The sequence below is a fragment of the Scylla paramamosain genome, chromosome 7 (genome assembly GCF_035594125.1).
Source record: "Scylla paramamosain isolate STU-SP2022 chromosome 7, ASM3559412v1, whole genome shotgun sequence".
NCBI classification, from domain to species: Eukaryota; Metazoa; Arthropoda; class Malacostraca; order Decapoda; family Portunidae; genus Scylla; species Scylla paramamosain.
In genome coordinates this window covers 34,410,616-34,430,758 of record NC_087157.1, presented here as the reverse complement: position 1 = coordinate 34,430,758, position 20,143 = coordinate 34,410,616, and the positions used below count along the sequence as shown (strand labels likewise).

The 20,143-nt window shown below is 49.4% G+C and overlaps 1 long non-coding RNA gene across 1 annotated transcript; it reads left to right on the top strand.

The window, feature by feature from the left end:
- The first annotated feature begins 1,024 nt into the window (after window positions 1-1,024).
- LOC135102449 (uncharacterized) lies at window positions 1,025-7,134 on the top strand. Its single transcript, XR_010269665.1, has 3 exons — window positions 1,025-1,161; window positions 3,452-3,587; window positions 4,088-7,134. It is a non-coding gene; the product is annotated as an uncharacterized LOC135102449 (long non-coding RNA).
- The last annotated feature ends 13,009 nt before the right edge of the window (window positions 7,135-20,143 follow it).

The window sequence follows — 20,143 nt, the reverse complement described above, 5'->3', positions numbered from 1 at the left end:
CCTCTTTACCCTCTCTTCCTCCTCTTCCCCTTCCCCTCCTTCCACCATGAGTCAGCTGAGAAGGAAGGAAGGAGAGGGAGGCAGCATTCCCCCCTGTCGCTCACTTCCCCGCCACGATCACCTGGGGAATTCGGGCAAACTCCTTGTATTAAAATGGGCGAGTCACGGCTGGAAGGGAGGGGAGGGAGGAGGGACGGTGTGGGCAGCTGCAGGGATTGTGGTGGCGGTGGCGGTGACTGGAGGGGTTGCGAAGGGGTTAGTGGAAAGGGTTAACTCAGCTTCGTTTTGAGGGGAAGAGGCAGAGTGAAAGGGAGGTAGAGGTTAGGTTAGGTTAGGTAGGTTAAGTTAGATGAGGTTACGTTAGGTTAGGTAGAGTTGGGCAAGATTAGTTTAGTTTAGATCAGGTTAGGTTAGGTTAGGTAGAGTTGGGCAAGATTAGTTTAGTTTAGATCAGGTTAGGTTAGGTTAGGTAGAGTTGAGCTAGATTAGTTTAGTTTAGATCAATTTAGGTTAGGTTAGATCAGGTTAGGTTAGGTTAGGTAGAGTTGGGCTAGATTAGTTTAGTTTAGATCAGGTTAGGTTAGGTTAGGTAGAGTTGGGCTAGGTTAGTTTAGTTTATATCAGGTTAGGTTAGGTTAGGTTAGGTTAGGTTAGGTAGAGTTGGGCTAGATTAGTTTAGTTTAGATCAGGTCAGGTTAGGTTAGGTTATGCAAGGCGAGAGGTGAGTGACAGTCCTGAAAAGTAAAACGAATGATGAGAGGGATTTAAATGAGTGTGTACAATAAAGAGCAGTTGAGTGGGAAGTATTAGTGAAGCTGAGAGGGATGTAGGGAGAAGCTTGCATGAGTGGGGATAAGGAATACAAGAAAGGATAAGTGTAACACATGGTGACTGATGGTGATCACTATACAAATTATTTCTGTATATTGCTCGTTTCATATTTGTTTGTTTCATAGTATTTGGTCGTTTCATATGATAACTACCTGGGAATAATGAGTGTTAATGAGTGTTTCATTTGTGTATGAATCCCTCGAGCGGTAAACCGAGGGAAGGTAGCTCAGGGAGGGAGGTCAACCCGGCAGTCTATCTGTGGTATAGCAGCCGCACACACCTTGTTGGAGTGAAACCTGTGGATTTATTCCCTGTGAGCGCCAGAGATTGGTGAGTGTTCCTCTATTATATTTGTGATAGGTTTAGGAGTATATTAGGAAAGTGTAGTACTTTGTTGCTTGTTATTCTCTCCTGTTGTATTTACTTTACGTTACACCCAGAACTGTTACATATATGTTGTGTTTTTCAACGATATTTCAACGTAAATTGTCATATGTTATTCTCTCCTGTTGTATTTACTTTACGTTACACCCAGAACTGTTGCATACATGTGTTTTTGGCGATATTTCAACGTAAATTGTCATAGTTAGGTAATCAAACATTCATGTGAGATTTATGTGAGCCAGAAGGGTCTTTACACCGTAAGGATAGTCACCATAGCTTGTTAGCTAGTAGATTATTTATCATGTATTTAATTTTTTTTTTTTTTTTTTTTGACACGTGTGCATAGTGATTTCATTAATGTGTTGCTCTAATGCCTTCATGTGGACTTTGTGGTGTTACTTATGTTAATTTTGTATTGCACAGAGATTAATTAAGGGTCCTTTTCCAGTTGGACCGTTCACCCTCACGTTCACCCTCACGTTCACTCTTACGTTCACCATATGGGACAAGTAAACACACACAACAATGAACGAGTGTCAATAACCTGGCGTAATAATATACCAAGAAGAAATACCCTTGTCTAACGACCCTGAGTGGCTGTTACAATAAGTGGATGAAGGATTGGAGGAAGGATTGGATGAGGCAGAGTGGGAAGTGTCAGGGAGAGGTGAGAGGGATGGGTGAACGGTGAGTGGGCACTTCTGACATGGCGTAAGTGTTCTGGTATTGAAGAGAGGGAGGCATGGGTAAGCAGGGAAGGCAGAGGTGACAAAGAAGAGACAGAGGCGAGCAGAGGAAGGCAGGGAGGGTCAAGAACAGGTGGACAGGAAGGGGTGAGCGGGGCGAGGCAGCAGGGGTGAGCAGGAGAGGCAGGGGGAGGAATGTAGAAGCAAAATCAGTAGGAAATTAGAAAGGAAAGGGAGGAAATGAAAATAGCGAAAAGGAAGGAAGCGAACCGAGAGTCAAGGGAGGAGGGGAAAAAAAGAGATAAGGGGAATTAGAATGTAAAGTGGAGGAAGGAAAGGAGAGGGGAAAAAAAAGCGCGCTATCCATGAGGGAAAAAATAAAACCAGATGAAAACCTAAACTAATACTTAAAAAAAATTAAAAAAAAATAAATGGTGGGCAAAGGGAAACTAAAAAAATATGAAAGGAAAAATAAAATCGAAATAAAAATCCGGCTGAGAGAGAGAGAGAGAGAGAGAGAGAGAGAGAGAGAGAGAGAGAGAGAGAGAGAGAGAGAGAGAGAGAGAGAGAGAGAGAGAGAGAGAGAGAGAGAGGAGAGAGAGAGAGAGAGAGAGAGAGAGAGAGAGAGAGAGAGAGAAGGAAAACCACACGCAAAATTTCCAATGTACTGCAATTTAAAAGAGAGAGAGAGAGAGAGAGAGAGAGAGAGAGAGAGAGAGAGAGAGAGAGAGAGAGAGGAGAGAGAGAGAGAGAGAGAGAGAGAGAGAGAAGAGAGAGAGAGAGAGAGAGAGAGAGAATATTACTGCTATCTAGGCTGAAACTGGAACTCAGAGATTTAGTGGGGGAAAAAAATCTTGGGAGTAAAAAAAGACTGGGTGGAGCGAGGAAGTTTTGGGTTGGCGGTGGAGCTGAGGTAATGTGGAAACTCTGGTGGATTTGTGCCAATTCTCACTCATGGTAGCTGGCGATTTCCATGCCATTAGCTAAATTAGGGCCAAATTGAAGCTTTCTGCAGAAGATGTGGCGACTGTAATCTTGACTTCTTCCCCAATCCTCGACAGCACCAGCACCACCATCCTGTCTTCTCCTCCTCCTCCTCCTCCTTCTTCTTTTCTTCCTCTTCTTCATCCTCTGCATTTTATCCTTCCCATCTGATCCCCATTATTTTTTTTTTCGTTTTTTCTAATCCTCTCTCTCTCTCTCTCTCTCTCTCTCTCTCTCTCTCTCCATTCCTCACAGCTTTTCTCTGCCGCACCAACCAACTTCTCCCCCTCCAAATCCATTCCATTCTGCACACAACCTTCCTTAACGTAAAACTCTCCCAAGCAAACCTTTCCACTCTGCTCTACTCATACCATCACCCCCCCCTCTCTCTCTCTCTCTCTCTCTCTCTCTCTCTCTCTCTCTCTCTCTCTCTCTCTCTCTCTCTCTCTCTCTCTCTCTCTCTCTCTCCTAACCATGTATCCTCCTCTGACCACCCATTGCTACCTCTCACCCATCCCCTCCCCTCACACTTCAACTCATCTCCAACTTCTCCCATTACTCTTCAGGGCTCCTCCTTCCCACACGCACCTCAACCCGCCGCCTGCCGCCTTCCCTGTGCATGCGACGAGGCTCAGGATCACAAGGGAGGCAGGCTGAGTGGTGCGAGGGAGGCAGAGAGAGGCAGAGGGAGCAGAGGTGAAGGTGAGGGGAAGCAGAAGGCCGCAGCGCAAGGCAACAACACACCAAACAATGGAAGGAGGTGCGGGAGTGATCAGGGAGGGGCTGGAAGCGGGGGCAGCGTGATAATGTCTGCCCCGGGGCCCTCAGTGGCGTCTCAGGGGCAGCGCTGTGTACCCCGAGGCGGCCAGGTGTGGCGGGGGACTGGGGGGGTGGAGTACTACCTAAGGCCACTTTCCCCAGCGCCCCCACCCCCGTCCTGTCTCTCCTCAGCTCCTTCTCTTGGTTGTGGAGGCGCGGGGAAAAGGAGGTTCAGGAAGGGGAGGAGGTTGATGGAGGGCGAGCAGAAAGAAGAAAGGGAAGACAGAGAGGCGGGCAGGAAACTTGGTGTGGGGAGAGGCGCCGCTTCCTACGCCTCTACACCTCTTACTTTGGGTTAGATAGCGTCAGTTACCAAGGCAATCTCACGATGGCCAACTGGTCTGTTGCTGCTTGTTCTTCATTCATGCTCCTTTGTGTTTCAGGAGGATGTGTGCTACTTAGCAGTGGGGAACAAGTACCGCCCCTGCACGACGCCCTCCCACCGGAGCGAGACATGACATCCACGCAAGCCGCCCACACCGCGCATCACGGCCGCGAAGACACACACGCCGTTGCCACAAAGGAATTACCGGTATGCGAGGAAATACTTAAACGAATCCGGCTGTGAAAAGTGGCAAAAACAAAGGCCCTTCCCTGCGTCCTTGAGTGGGTGCCGGGTGGGTGCTCCCTGCACCTGCCTCGTGTCCTCACTGAGCTGCCGAATATTGTTTTCAGCGTGATGTAAGAGTGACTGGTCCGCCACGAGGTGGCCGTGTGTGGCGGCTGGTGGGGTGTGTGATGGCCTCAAGTGGGGCGGCGGCGGAAGACGATCAGCTTGGGGTGCACGGCGGTATCACATTGCCGGGACAGAAACCTGCGATGTGAGACTACACGCGAGGGAAACTGCCTTTGTCAACAGCCACGGGGAGCAACGGCCGACGCAGGGCTGCCAGTGGGGACACCGCACCGGGGGCCAGGAAGCAGGCTCTGCCCACACCAGCAGGTAGCACATCTCTGCTCCCATTTTGTCACTGAGCGGTGAGAAGTGGCCGCGACAGGAGGAGACCTGGAGATCCCTACGCCGCCCTCTGGATACCGCAGTGCAGTTAAGGCCGACATCCCGTGTGTGAAATAGGGGATACTGAGCCTAAGCGTTCCGTTCATTACCTCGGGGGCCATGACCACCGTCCCGCGCCTCCGGCCATATTCTCGCTCGACGTTGCCACCTCGTATGACGCTCGCGCTGAGTGCTGACGCTTGATGCCACACACACACACACACACACACACACAACACACACAGCGGCTGATAGCAACGAGTGCCTGCGGGAGGCAGCCAAAGGCGCCGTGCAGCGAGGAGGGGCTGCCAGAGTGAAGGTCACCTGGGAGTCGCAGCCCGTCACTCCGCGGCTTCCCCTCATTGACGCCCATAACTTCCCCACAACTATGGCGTTGAGTCCCTTGCTTTTGTCCCTGAAAGCTTCTTGGTCCTGGCCGCCACACTGCTCTGCCCCCTCCCTCACACCCGCACCCTCAACAACACCCCCACCGCCCGCCTTCACGCAAGACGCAATATTAGTAAGAGGAATAATTCATGCAAATTTCAGAATAATTGTGGAAGTGTTGAAGTGTTGCCAGGGAAAAGACAAGGTGAAGGAGGAAGAGGGAGGGCGGGATTAAAACATTGGTGTAATGGTTCGCCGCAGCCTCGCTCTCCCCGCCCCCGCTACCTCCTCCAACATTTCCTCCCGCTGGGCTCCCTCCCCGCCCGCCTCACTAGTTAAGGCCCACGCCACTTTTCATCAGGTCTACACTCATTCCCTTCATAACACGGGAGTTACTCATGTCCGGCGGGAATGGCCGAGCGGAGCCACAGCGGAGGGGAGGGAGGGAGGGAGGGAGGAAGCAGCAGCAGCCTCAGAGTCGTGAGAGTTAGTGAGTGGGGCGCCGCGGAATGCAGGTGAGTACAGTTGTCTGACGTCCACCTCTACATTTCCTGTGTTGCCTCTCAGCCCCGGCGAGAGATGGCGCCACCAGACGTAAATGATATATTACGACCTGCTCTGGTTCATCAGCCCGACGGATCCAGTTCTCGTCTGAATAAGATGAATAAATCACCGATAAAAAGAGGCTTGGGTCGAGGTGGGCAGCAAGGCCGGCCAGGAGGGAGGAGGGCGAGGGGGAGGATGGAAGGTTCGCGGCGAGGTGAACACTCCCACACAGGCTGTGGTCCAGAGGGAGGCAGCCTGGGAGGACGACGGGATGGCAGCCAGGCAAGCGGACACCCGCCCCCTGTCCTCCCCCGGGAGCTCCAAGATCCCAGCCATTCAATCTCCTGACAGCCCCGCCAGCCAATACACTCCGTCAAGGGCGCCCCGCCTCAACATTCAACATTATTTGCACCGGAGGGAAACCGGAGAGCATCCCGCGAGGCACCGTGCTGCCTCCACATCACTCTGCGCCGCTGAGAAAATTAATGCTCTTTTATGAGGCTGGAAGGCCAAAAGCGGCACCACAGGCAGCGGGCCCAGCAAGGGAGCAGAGCATGGCGCGGCGGGGCACGACCAGGGCGGCACTCCGTTACCCAGGACAGGTCTGAGCCCTACCAGGCTGCTCAGGGAAAAGCGCTTCCCTAAACCACCAGCATTCCAGCAACGAAACCCACCCACGCCTCCAGATGGTGTTTCTCGGCCTGGCTCCGCACCACACCTTACCTTCCAGCGACGCCACCGTCTGCTGGCTCACGTGAACACGACCTACAACATAAATGCTTCATTGCTTCCTACTCGCGCGTTGCGTCTGTCCAGTACAACTCCCACGCCTTGACGCAGCGGCATCCTCACGGCGCCGTTATTACACACAGTCCCTCACACCTCTCATCTCACATTCTTTGGCATGCTGGCCCAACACTCCCCCATTCCTTTCTTCCCTGCATCACTCAGTCCTGCGGCCGCCGCCACGCGGGTCATACCTGCACCACACACTGGCCCATGCGTGGCCGCGGCAGGAAGTGGTCAGAATTCGTACCTGCGGACGGCAAAATGTCAGAAGTCACCTCCTGGAGACTGGAGGTTACGCGAGAGTCCGTGGGCAAGGGCAGTGGCCGGAGGTAGCACAGGGGTGAGGGAAGGGCGGGGGAGGAGAGGCAGCAGGGGGCGGCCGCCGTGCTGTACTGCCAGGCTGCATCTCACGAACATGATGAATCAGGGAAGTGGGGATTGAATGTCGCCAGATAGTTTGCATCCACGCCGGTGCTCCATCACGGGTATAAAGCCTTCCCCGCTCCTCCCTCCCTCTCCCTCCCTCTCTCCCCTCACACGTCTTGTTCCTCCCTTCTCTCCATCAGCATTCATCCTTCCTCTCTCTTATCGTCCCTTCTGCTGGCTTTCCTAACATGTTTTGTGAAATATTTACTCCGCTCGTTCATTATACCACGACTCTCTCTCTCTCTCTCTCTCTCTCTCTCTCTCTCTCTCTCTCTCCTCTCCTCTCTCTCTTCTCTCTCTCTCTCTCTCTCTCTCTCTAACCAGTATTCTGAAACACTTTCTACATCCCACCTCGAATGCTTTCAAACGCGTCTAAAGTTATTACATGGGTTATTACAAGCTTCTAGGGCAGATTAACAAGATTTCTATATCATCAACAGGAGAAACACTATTGAGAACCCGGCTGATCATCTCTGTGGCCTTAGAAAATAGTCATAGTGAGAGACAGCAAAGCTTTTCTGAAAACGGGACCCCTCTCTCAACACGAAGCACAGCTAACCAAAGGAACAACAATGTTAGTGTAAGTGCCGTCACGTGATGCTGGCCAGGTTCACCAAGGAGGCTACCACACCCACAATGCCCTGAAGGCTCGCGTAGTTCAGATGTCACTCATAAGAAAGAAGACTGCAAAAGCCCGACTAGCCTACACTGGGCAGCTGCTGAACTAATCATGACTGCCCCCTTGTCAACATTCCTATTACCACCTATTTTCTGTCCATAATCATCTAACCTCTTGAAATTACCTAGCGTGTGCCTGGCTCGCCCTGTGTGAACCTCTGCATGCTCACTAGATGGCACTCGTTACTTCATTCCGGTGACTCCACTCGATTTTACTGAAGAATAATTACAGGAAAATGTTGTGAGCTTCTCCACTCCTGTCTTGTCAAGGAGAGGCACGGCAGTCCAAGGGTTCTTAAGCTCCAACACACGGGATAAAACTTCACGTCAAGACATTCACGCCGCTGCTTCTTGCCATCCTCTGTCGTTCTGCTCATCCCACGTATTCTTCCATTCACTTCACTTGCGCGCTCTCTCTCTCTCTCTCTCTCTCTCTCTCCTCTCTCTCTCTCTCTCTCTCTCTCTCTCTCTCTCCTGGCCCGGCACCCCACCAGGCGCTGCTCACTGAACCACGTCGAGGAAGCAAGGGAAGGTATGCAGGAAAGAGCGGAGTTAGTTAAATAAGTTTTCTCTTCTCACTCCTTCATGTTATTTCTGAACTTTCCAAAGAAAAACGAGATCCAGAGTAAAATAAGACGTTGTTGTGGAGGAAAGTGTAGATAAGGATGAGACACGAGGCGCGGCGCGGCGGCGGGGACGAGGGACGGAAGGAGGATATGTGCTAGAAAGATAAACAGGAGAAGCGGAACCATAAATAATAGAAGGAAGAAGACCGGACACAAAGGAAAGGGACGCAATAAAAGGAACCAGACAAAAGGGACAAAGAACGCGAATGAAAGGAACGGCCGCCCCAAAAAACGTATATAGCAGCAGCGCAAGCATAAAGAACACTACGCGAGAGGATCCCCATAGCGGAAGGTGGATCTGGGGCACCACTGAGTGGTCAGGCACGAGGGGCGGCGGGACAAAAGTTTCTACCAAGGTCTCTGTGGTGGTTTTTAAACCCAAGTCCCGCGTGACCAATCACGGCATCTGCGCCGCCCTGCTCCTCGCCAAGTCAGCGGCCGCTCTGATGGTTCACGCGACGGAATGAAGTTGAGATGAATTTGCTTAATTCTTAAAGATATTATTTGCCGACAAGCCTCGGGCGCTCATCGCCGCCAGCAAGCCTCCCAGCATTCCCCTGGCCTGGCAGTGTGGGGCACAGGTGAGCGTATCGCCCCGTCAGCTTTGTGTTACGCGAGACAAGTAGGTATCGCCCTGGAGCCCTTGCCTGCAAGCAGGCGTAAGCGGCAGGAAATCAGGAACAGAACACCTGAATAATCCCCTTTTAAACCAAGACTCCCCAAGTGGCGGCCGCACCGTCACTCTGCGATGCCTCCCAACAACAATATTCTCAAAAATCATTAATTAAATCCTGGAGTGGAGTCGTTCAAGGAGACGCGGGGACAAAGGAAGCAGTGTGGGGGAACCCATGAATGAGGCTATAAACAATACGCCCCCCCCGGGGGGACACCCAGCTGCTGTTCAGGCTCAGAATTACGTTAAGTCTTATAAGCAGCCGCCCTTCCCTGCGCGCCAGAATAGAGGGGGCACATGTAGGGCTTCCGTGAAACAATCTCCGGCCGTGAAACCAGACCCCTATGATGTGCGGGGGCCCAAGCCTCCAAGACGAGGCTCTCCCGGCGGGCCGCGGCTTGCTGAGACTGGCGCAGGTTGAAGCCTTGAGGAGCCATCGCCCGGCACAGGGGCTGCTCAATGGCTGCAGCACGCGACACCAATGCTCCGCCACGGACGAGGCGCCGCCACAACAATAAAGGCGAAGAACGTTCCCCCTCGGCCAACCACCCCCCTCCCCACGAGGGTTTGAACCAGCCGAGCGAGGACACCCAACGAGAGGCACGTCCCCCCGCACCTCCCGCCCACACGCCGGGAACCAGCCCTCATCGCCGGCCACCACTGCGCGCCGCCGCCCACAAGTCACTGAGATAGCGAAGTCGGCCAAGAGGAAAGTAAACACGACTGTGCCGGGACATGATAACACCGCCGTCACCACCACCACCACCACCACACTGTTATGGCACCATCACCACCACCACCACCACACTGTAAAGACACCACCGCCACACAGTGCTGGGTCACCATCACGCCATATGAAATAAAGATCCAACTTTACAGCGCTCACCGCAACACCTTCATTCCAGAGTGTACTGCAACGCCTTCATTCTGTCTCCTGCTACACCACCCCGCACAAAAGTTAGATTACAGGACAGCCCCAGTGCGTGCGTACACACACACACACACACACACACACACACACACACACACACACACACACACACACACACACACACACACACACACACACACACTGCTGGTCTACCCAAGTTATTATGCCACGCCACAGAAGCACAAATAAACGAATTAATCAAAAGAATAAACACAAAAACTGGCGGCAGCGAGGAGCCTCCCTGTGTTTGCACCAACACACACACAAGAGAGGACTCAAAACAGACATCAGTGGTGCATGCATTATTCCCCGCCTGTGTGGGTCTCCCAGCCTCCACGACCCGCTCGCGGACTAGGGCGTGCGGCTGTGTTCTCAGCCGCCACGCCCGCTGAGAGTAATGCTTGACAAATAAGAGAGCTTGCATTAAGATGAAAAAAAGAGAGAGAGAGAGAGAGAGAGAGAGAGAGAGAGAGAGAGAGAGAGAGAGAGAGAGAGAGAGAGAGAGAGAGAGAGAGAGAGAGAGAGAGAGAGAGAGAGAGAGAGAGAGAGAGAGAAACAAGTATGTAAACACAAAACAAGGCAAATCATAATCCGGAAAGATACGAGTACAATGAAGGAACACACCAGCAGTGCCCACAAACCTACACAGGCTGACCTCACAATGTACTGTAGGTAGAAGCAAAATATGATCCAAGTCATGATACAACCAGGAAAGGAAGATAAATCTTTACTAACAAATTGACACATGAAAGACGACAAAACTACTACTACTAGTAGTAGTAGTAGTAGTAGTAGTAAAATAATAATAATAATAATAATAATAATAAAGCTATACAGATGAGAGAGGATAATTTTATATTCTCAGCACAGAAACCTGCACACTAATTCCTTTAAAAAGGCGTAAAAAATATATATTAGAATAATTCTAAATATATAATAAACAAATAAACGAATAAATAAATGAGAGAGAGAGAGAGAGAGAGAGAGAGAGAGAGAGAGAGAGAGAGAGAGAGAGAGAGAGAGAGAGAGAGAGAGAGAGAGAGAGAGAGAGAGAGAGAGAGAGAGAGACACACACACACCTTTGTGGCTGGCGGCAGACCACGCGTGCCTGGAGCAGCAGGTAATGGATCACGGTGCAGGACAGGTGTGGCTGAGGGGCGGCAGTGTGTGCAGGACGACCTTCGGATGGGGCGTCAGGATCTCACACCTGCCACTGTTTACGTATCCTATTTATTCCCTTCCCTTCCCTTCCCTTCCCTCCCTCCCTCCCTCCCTCCCTCCCTGTCCTACAAGTATTCTCCTTCTCTGTCTTTCCCTCCCTCCATGAGCGGTCACGGTCAATTCCCTCCCTCGCCTCTCCCTCGTCACACCTGTCCTACCTGCACCTTCCCTACCGCTGCCACTGGCCTGGCAGCGGCAGCCGTCATGGCGACACTTGCCTTCACCGCCTCCCGCCCGGCAGCTCGCCTCTCAGGTTGCTAAACTGTCTGTGCCTGCGTATCCATCCATTCACTCTCGGCTGGTGTGCTGTGGACTGTTGCTGCCTGGTCCGCCTCGCTGCACCAGTGTCTTTGCAACTTGGTCGCTAACTTGGGAGTTCAAGTTGTGCATAGTTCGGTCAGTCCGTCGTGAATGAAACAGATTCTGCTCTCGCCTCCCAAGCGGAATACAACAGAAAAGCTCTCTTACAATGGAAAGCATTTCGAGGGAGACTCCATCGCCTCCCGGTCATTGTAGACAGTGTTCATGTTATCCTGCTACAGAAAATTCTACCGCCAGAAGCTGCACCACCACAGCCAAAGCTGAGTGGGTGAGAGCACCACCACCAGGACCCTCTGCTCCCTCGGTATCCCCTGCAATGCCCCACCACCTCCAAACCCACAGCAAGCAGCGTCACACTGCACGCTCACAGTTTTCCTTCTTACTCTCACAAGAATGTACCACCACTGCCACCTGCCCGCCAGCCACCACAACACCCACCACCCCTCTGCCTCTCTGTCTTTCCCTACACACACTACACCTCTGTTAACCACTCACCCCCGCCCAACCAAGAATCCACATTAACACAACTAATGAATCCGTCCGCCTGCCAAACATTTTCAAAGCAACGTGGCCAAAAAGCGCGCCGTTTAACACTTAAACCATCGATAAACTAAACGGAAATTAACGAAATGAGAAAATCGCTCTTTCAAAAACTAATCAGAAATACCACTCATGTCAAGAGGCGAACGGTTAGCATGTACATGATAATAAGAATGAGTAGCTTACTTTGTATTGGCGGAAAATAAAGGTTTAGTGTGAGCAGCAGTTACTTGGCTCCCCCGCACTATAATCTAGTATACAGCAGCCTTGCATGGAGGAAGGAAAAGAACATGCAGATACATCAACTACTATCCTCCCTCCTCCTCCTCCTCCTCCTCCTCCTCCTCTTCCTTCGTTTAGCAGCCCAGGCCTCGCACATCAACCTGCAGTGTGCTTCCTTCACCTGACCCCACCATCACCTCTCCCTTAACCTCTCCCAAAGCACCCTAATTGCTTGTAATCAACGTGAACCAACTGGTGTTTTCTTTAAATACCTTAAAACAGCCATTACAATTCTGGGTTTGAGGAAGGGAAAGCAGAGAGGGAAGAGGAACAAAGAGGAAGTAAGGAAAGATGAGCGGAAGGAAGGAAGGAGGCAAAGAAGGAAGGAAGGAAGGAAGGAAGGAAGGAAAGGAAGGAGAGTGGGAAGACAAGGATCAAGCATTAGTGAAACCTCTTCTCTTCTTCGCCTTTGTTGTTCTTCCAGGAAAAGACTTCAGCAGAGGAAAAGAAGAGACGGAGAGAGAGAGAGAGAGAGAGAGAGAGAGAGAGAGAGAGAGAGAGAGAGAGAGAGAGAGAGAGAGAGAGAGAGAGAGAGAGAGAGAGAGAGAGAGAGAGAGAGAGAGAGAGAGAGAGAGAGAATAGAGAAGAAATGGAGGAAGGGGGAATGAAAGGAAATGAAAGACAGAAAAAGGGAAAGTAAAGGATGAGGAATGGAAAGGGAAAGAGGAGGGAGGGAAAAAAAAAAGAAGTGATAGGAAAATTTAGATGGAATATAGAAGAAAATAAAGGTGAATAGAGAAACCAGGAGATAAAAACAAGAGAATGGCGAAAAAAAGATAAAAAACAGAAAAGAAAAGGAAAACGGGAAGAGGAGGAAGAAGAGATATACGAGAAGATGAAATGAGGAATAGGGAAAAAGAGATAAAGAATAAAAAAAAGAGGTCTAGACGCAAGAGAGAGGAAAGGAAGAAGAGACACGGAGAAAGGGATGAGAGGGAATAAAGGACAGACAGAGGACAGATACACCAAGATAACGGAGGAGAGGAAAGAAGGAAAGAAAGAAAAGGAACAGAATAACAGGAAGGAAAAAAAGGGATATAGGGATGAAGAACGAAGAGAGAAAGGGGGAAAAGGAGAAGGAAAAAAAAATAAGGGAAAAGACGAGAAACAAGGGGCGTAGAAAGAGAGAGAGAGAGAGAGAGAGAGAGAGAGAGAGAGAGAGAGAGAGAGAGAGAGAGAGAGAGAGAGAGAGAGAGAGAGAGAGAGAGAGAGAGAGAGAGAGAGAGAGAGAGAGAGAGAGATTCCTTCTTTCCCTTTATGCAGTTCCAGTCTTTCCACCCTTCTTTTTACTACTGCCTGTGATTGTGCAAGCTCGCTCTCTCTCTCTCTCTCTCTCTCTCTCTCTCTCTCTCTCTCTCTCTCTCTCTCTCTCTCTCTCTCTGCAATCCACATGAGAAGAAACAACAACTCAGTGAAGAAAAAAAGACTTTTATCCACTAACGCCCGTCTTGCTTGTAACTACCAAGGAGGAGGAGGAGGAGGAGGAGGAGGAGGAGGAGGAGGAGGAGGAGGAGGAGGAGGAGGAGGAGGAGGAAGAAAGAAAGAGGATGAACGGATGAGTAGACAATAGGAGTAGGAGTAGGAGGAGGAGGAGGAGGAGGAGAACAAAGAAGAACAACAACAACAAGAACAAGAACAACAACAAGAAAAGAAAGAAAAGGAAGAAAAAAAGAACAAAGAAAGATGAACGAATGAAGAGAAGAAAAGGCAGCTGAAAAAAAGAAGAAAGAAACGAAGGAAGAGGAGGAGAGAGTGATGAACAAGGAGGGCAGTAGAGGAGAGAGGATGGACAAGGAGGGCGTTAAGGGGGAAGGTTAACCCGACAGCCGCCTGCCTGACCTGCCCTCACCTGCGGTCTTCTAGCAGCCACATTGATCAGCGGGCCGGCAACATTGTGTCCAAGCCGCGGGTGGGTGGGGGGTCCGGGCCACTCCAGCCACTCCACTCACCTGGCCAAGTGGTTTCTCATTTTAAGATAACTGAAATGTGACCCTCCAAGCGCCCTCACCCTCCTCCTCTTCCTTGTCTTCCTCCTCCTCCATCTCTCTCTCTCTTCCCTCTACCTCTTCGGCGTGGCAGGAGGAAGGTTAAGGTATATATTCTTTATCCAACGGGTATTTTCTCTTCCTCCTCTTCCTCTTCCTCTTCCTCCTGCTGGTGTACTGCCGTGTCCTCAAGATAGTTAGCATTACTTCCCTCAACAGCCGCGTGAGGACCTAAGGATCATGTCTCCCTTTCGTTAAGTTGTGTAGTCCTTTCTAATCCTCCTCCTCTTGCTCCTCCTTCTCCTGCTCCTCCTCCTCTTCCTCTTCCTAACCACAAGCAACCCTTTACTTACCGCATCATGACAGGGAAACCAGATGAATGACAAACACACACACACACACACACACACACACACATTATCCCAGAGTGCAATTTTCAGAGCATCGACAACCTGTCCGTGTGTTGGGGAATGGACATCACTCTCACTCCTTTGAAGGGGGGATGGGGGGTGGGGGGGTGAATCAGGGCAAGCGCGTATAATAAACAATTTGGCTCATCTACGCCGGACGTAAACCCATTGCGGCGCCGATCAGACCGTCCCGCGCTGATGACTGGTGTGTGTGTGTGTGTGTGTGTGTGTGAATAAGTACATACAAGTGAAAATACCCAACTATCTCTCTCTCTCTCTCTCTCTCTCTCTCTCTCTCTCTCTCTCTCTCTCTCTCTCTCTCTCTCTCTCTCTCTCTCAGTGATATAAATGGCTTCCCTCCACATCCGGATCTGACCTATACGGGGAACTCAACCGGATATGACAACACACACCGGATCAAATTAGTCAGAAAATGACCGTACAATGTGAGAGAGAGAGAGAGAGAGAGAGAGAGAGAGAGAGAGAGAGAGAGAGAGAGAGAGAGAGAGAGAGAGAGCACATGATTCAATGACTCACAGACACATGATGAAAGAAAGAAATTCCGGTATGAAGGAAAGGTCGAGAGAGAGAGAGAGAGAGAGAGAGAGAGAGAGAGAGAGAGAGAGAGAGAGAGAGAGAGAGAGAGAGAGAGAGAGAGAGAGAGAGAGAGAGAGAGAGAGAGAGAGAGAGAGAGAGAGAGAGAGAGAGAGAGAGAGCATTTTATTAGCTTCATTTCAACGTGTTCTTTACATGTAATTTTTCACTGAGGAGGAGGAGGAGGAGAAGGAGGAGGAGGAGGAGGAGGAGGACGAGAGGGAGCAGTAGCGGCCATGAAGCAGAATACAGGGCCTGATTGGGAATCCTTTCGAGAGGTAGCCAAAAATAAGAAATAAATAAATAAATAAAAAAAAATAAATAAATAAAAAAAAAATAAGGGAGAAATGAAGGAAGAGGAAGTGAGGCGGCACACAAAAGGGAAGGGACGAGACACACACACACACACACACACACACACACATAGGCAGGCAGGACGTGGGGTTTTAAAGTTATGACAGGGGAGTAATGGCCATAAAGTCAGGGGCGTGCATCACCGCTGTGTTAAGAGCCGTATAAAAACAGACGGTATCGGTACTGGTGCGATTGTCCCCGTCAATTCAAACTGCCTGGACGTGTTACCCTCGTCTATCCTTTTTCCTACTTTTTAATTCTTTTTCTTATTTTTTTCTTCATTTTTTTTTGTGGGTACATGTAATAATTCTTCCCAAAAAATTACCTGCCTGTGTGTGTGTGTGTGTGTGTGTGTGTGTGTGTGTGTGTGTGTGTGTGTGTGTGTGTGTGTGTGTGTGTGTGTGTGTGTGACTCGAAACCCATTACTGCGGTTCATTTGCGGATTCACTTCACGCAATATCCTTGGCAAATCTCGAATTATTTCACTATTATCTTACTTACCCTAATTCCTGGCTATTCCCACTCCACGTTCCATGAAAACTTTCCTCCAATAGAACCGCAGTGAACAGTGTACGATGCTTATACCGTACCCTGTCCTAGCAGTGAGGGTTGGGGAGGGGGAGGGGGCGGGGGAGGGAAGGACGAAGGACGTGCAATTAAGGAGAGAGAAAATGAGATCACGAAGAGATGAGACGACGACGAGGAGGAGGAGGAGGAGGAGGAGGAGGAGGAGGAGGAGGAGGAGGAGGAGGAGGAGGAGGAGGAGGAAAAGAAAGGGTGACGGAGGTGAAGGGGGATAAGTGAATGTACTTGAGTGAGGAGGATGAAGGTATAAGGCAGATAAACAGAGGAGGAGGAGGAGGAGGAGGAGGAGGAGGAGGAGGAGGAGGAGGAGGAGGAGGAGGAGGAGAGGAAACAGGAGAGTGCATGGGAGGCAAAGTGAGGGGCAGGGAGGCCACGAAGACAAAGGGGAGGGCGGTGTAATGGTGTGTGACAAATAGATATTCCTCCCTTCCTTTCCTTTCCTTTCCTATCCCCTCCCTACATCACACTCCACTCCCTTCTCTTCCTCACTAGCACTGCATCACCCTTAGCCACCCTTCCTACACACACACACACACACACACACACACACACACACACACACACACACACACACACACACACACACACACACACACACACATTCTTAGCCAGACACTATTATCTTCTCAATTTTATGAACCCTAATCAGTATCTTTCCATTCACCATCACTAACTTCATATTCACCATACGATTAAGGTGCCTTGCTCTCTCACCACGACTGTTTTCAAAGGCCAGAGAGATGATCAGCCGGGTTCTCAAGACTGTTTCTCCTGTTAATAAGGTAGAAATACTGTTAATCTGTCACTATGCTCGTATAAACACTCTTCAAAACCCCGAGTCACTTGAATGAACTAAAGCCTTCTGAAAATAGTGGAGGTGCAAGGCAGGTGTTTCGAATATGGAGCTTACTTTCTCACCACCACCATCACCACCACCACCACCATCACCACCACCACCACCACCACCACCACCACTAAACCGAAAAAACGAAGATGAAGGCAAGACATACTAGAGAGAGAGAGAGAGAGAGAGAGAGAGAGAGAGAGAGAGAGAGAGAGAGAGAGAGAGAGAGAGAGAGAGAGACCACCACCATCACTACCAACAACAAACAGCAACATTACCGCAAACTCCAATGATCAACAACATAACAGCACAAACTTCACGCACACTTTTCCTAAGGGCACCTCCTCCTTCCTGGTTCCGTTTTAAAAGGCGAAGACATCTAATTAATCACTAGGTCTCTTAATCCGGGACTTGAGAACACAAGAAATAAGGGAAGCTACAAGAGGCGACCAGGCTTACACGTGGCAGTCCCTGTATGAAATATACCTACCTATTTCCACCTATTATCCCCACCCATAAACCTGTCTAATACACCATAGCAGCCCTGAATTTACGTAGGTGTCCTGTATACGCGGTCTTATCTGTAATCTACCTGTAATCTGCCTCTCATTCACCTATCTATCCAAGCTTTGTTCTCATACCAAAAGGGATCATTCTTATTTTCAAACGTGTGTGTGCTTAGAAGAATGAACGAAATACCACCTTTGTTTTCAGGTATATAATCAACAATACTCTCTCTCTCTCTCTCTCTCTCTCTCTCTCTCTCTCTCTCTCTCTCTCTCTCTCTCTCTCTCTCTCTCTCTCTCTCTCTCTCTCTCTCTCTCTCTCTCTCTCTCTCTCAAGGGTAAGAGGGCGAAGAGGGGAAGAGATGAGGAACAATTTAATACGAAGATAAAAAGAGGGAAAGGCGAGAGAGGCGATAAAACAGGGAATTAAGATGGTGATGGAGGGGAGAGAAGGAAGGTAACAAAAACAATAAAAAGGTGAGCAAGAGGAAAGTGTTGGGGACAGGTTTGAGAACGGTGTGTGTGTGTGTGTGTGTGTGTGTGTGTGTGTGTGTGTGTGTGTGTGTGTGTGTGTGTGTGTGTGTGTGTGTGTGTGTGTGTGTGTGTGTGTGTGTGTGTGTGTGTGTGTGTGTGTGTGTGTGTGTGTGTGTGTGTGTGTAAGTGTGAAGTTGGAAGAAAGTGGCAGGCAAGTGAAAGTAAAGGAGGAATGAGAGGAATGCGTGAAAAAAACACAGAGAGAGAGAGAGAGAGAGAGAGAGAGAGAGAGAGAGAGAGAGAGAGAGAGAGAGAGAGAGAGAGTTAAACATGTACAAGACAATTCCTTCAACTTAGATCCAACACAAACAGTTCAGTACACGAGTCACTTACCTCTCCTCTCCTCTCCTCTCCTCCTCCTCCTCCTCCTCCACTTCCACCTCCTCCTCCTCCAGCAAACGTCGCCGCGCAGCACACACTCACCTGAGGAAGAGAGAAAGGTAAAGGTAAGTAAGGTCAATTAAGCACGTCAAGACCCCGTAAGTCACCAACATTACTTACACTAATTGCCTTTGTCTAGTAACCTTCTGTGAGGTGGTGGTGGTGGTGGTGGTGGTGGTGGTGGTGGCTGTCCCTATACTTGTAAGGTTAGTACTAATACCTGTTTTTAATTACAATACATATCTGAATGAATTAAGCAGCGTAAGTACATGAAGGTAATAGGTGTAATGTCACTTATGATTGAGTATATATATATGTATACGTGTCTGTCTATGTATATGTGGATTTCTGTAAAGGGGATTTATATTAACATTCTCTCTCTCTCTCTCTCTCTCTCTCTCTCTCTCTCTCTCTCTCTCTCTCTCTCTCTCTCTCTCTCTCTCTCTCTCTCTCTCGATTTAATTCAACTAAAATATCTTTACCTCCGGGTGGAATAAAATTAGTAGTAGTAGTAGTAGTAGTAGTAGTAGTAGTAGTAGTAGTAGTAGTAGTAGTAGTAGTAGTAGTAGTAGTAGTAGTAGTAGTAGTAGTAGTAGCAGCGGCAGCAGTATGTTTTAGTTCTACAAGCGGCGTGAATGTTAATCTCAGACGAACAATTGTGAAGAGTGGAAGCAGAAGTGATGAACAAACAGGAAGGAATCACGGAGGCTTAACAGACTCTCTCAGCCCCGCCAGTCACGCGGAGGCGAGGGCGCGAACACGAGATAGCGCCTGGCGATAAGAGAGATAAGAGCAGAGGCAGGGGCGCTAAGGTACCAACATCCCACACTCCAAGCATACACAATACCCACCAACGCGGCGCCCTTACACTAAGACCCAATACTCACTCTAAGAAAGAACTTTAAGCCTTTGACAGCCACTTGCTACACCTTTCTTTAATTACTATTCACTCTGAGACATCTTTACTTGTTCTGCAGCCACGTCCAGCCTTTGATATGGGAAGAAATTGCAAAATGTATTCCTTTTCATCGCTGACTTTCTTGCAGGCGCTTGTAAAGACGTTACGCACTCCTTCTGGTGCTGCTAATTGGGTTAAGGATATTCTAAAGGGTTAATAATATTCCAACACTAGCAACCTGCATGTATATTATCAACTGGATCTATGGCACTCCGTAAGCCACAGATAAATTCACAGATAAGAGTAATCCTTCGTATCAGCGCACACACGGCTATCAGGAAGCGTCAGCCCTATACATGATCCACAGGTAATCCATAAATACGGATAATCCTGGTCTGACACACACACACACACACACACACACACACACACACACACACGATTACCACCAACTACTGCACGTCACGCCGCTTATCCGTTGGTGATCCAGCGCTGCAGGAGATCCTCGCCCTGAGTTAATTAAGGACATGGCCGCTACAGTAAGTTTATCTCATTTTTTTTTTTTTTTTTTTTAATGCTATGGACTGTATTATGAAACACTTCTGTCCGGACCTCCACTACTTCTGATAGGCTTTAGTTGAAATGACACGGGTTTCTAAGGGTGTTTTTACGGTTATAGTGACTGATTAAACAAGATTTCTACATTACTGACTAGAGAAACATTATTGAGAGGTCGGCTACTCATCTCTGCGGCCTTTGATGAAAATACTCGTAGCCTGAAGGAGCAAGTCGCTTCAGGACACAGGCTATAGTGTGTCAGTTCACCTCAGTCTGTGTGCCCTGTTTCCTTGCAATACTATACAATCACCTCTTTACGTCTGCTTCATTACCTTCCACGCAGCGGCAACACCTCATCATTATTACTGATTAT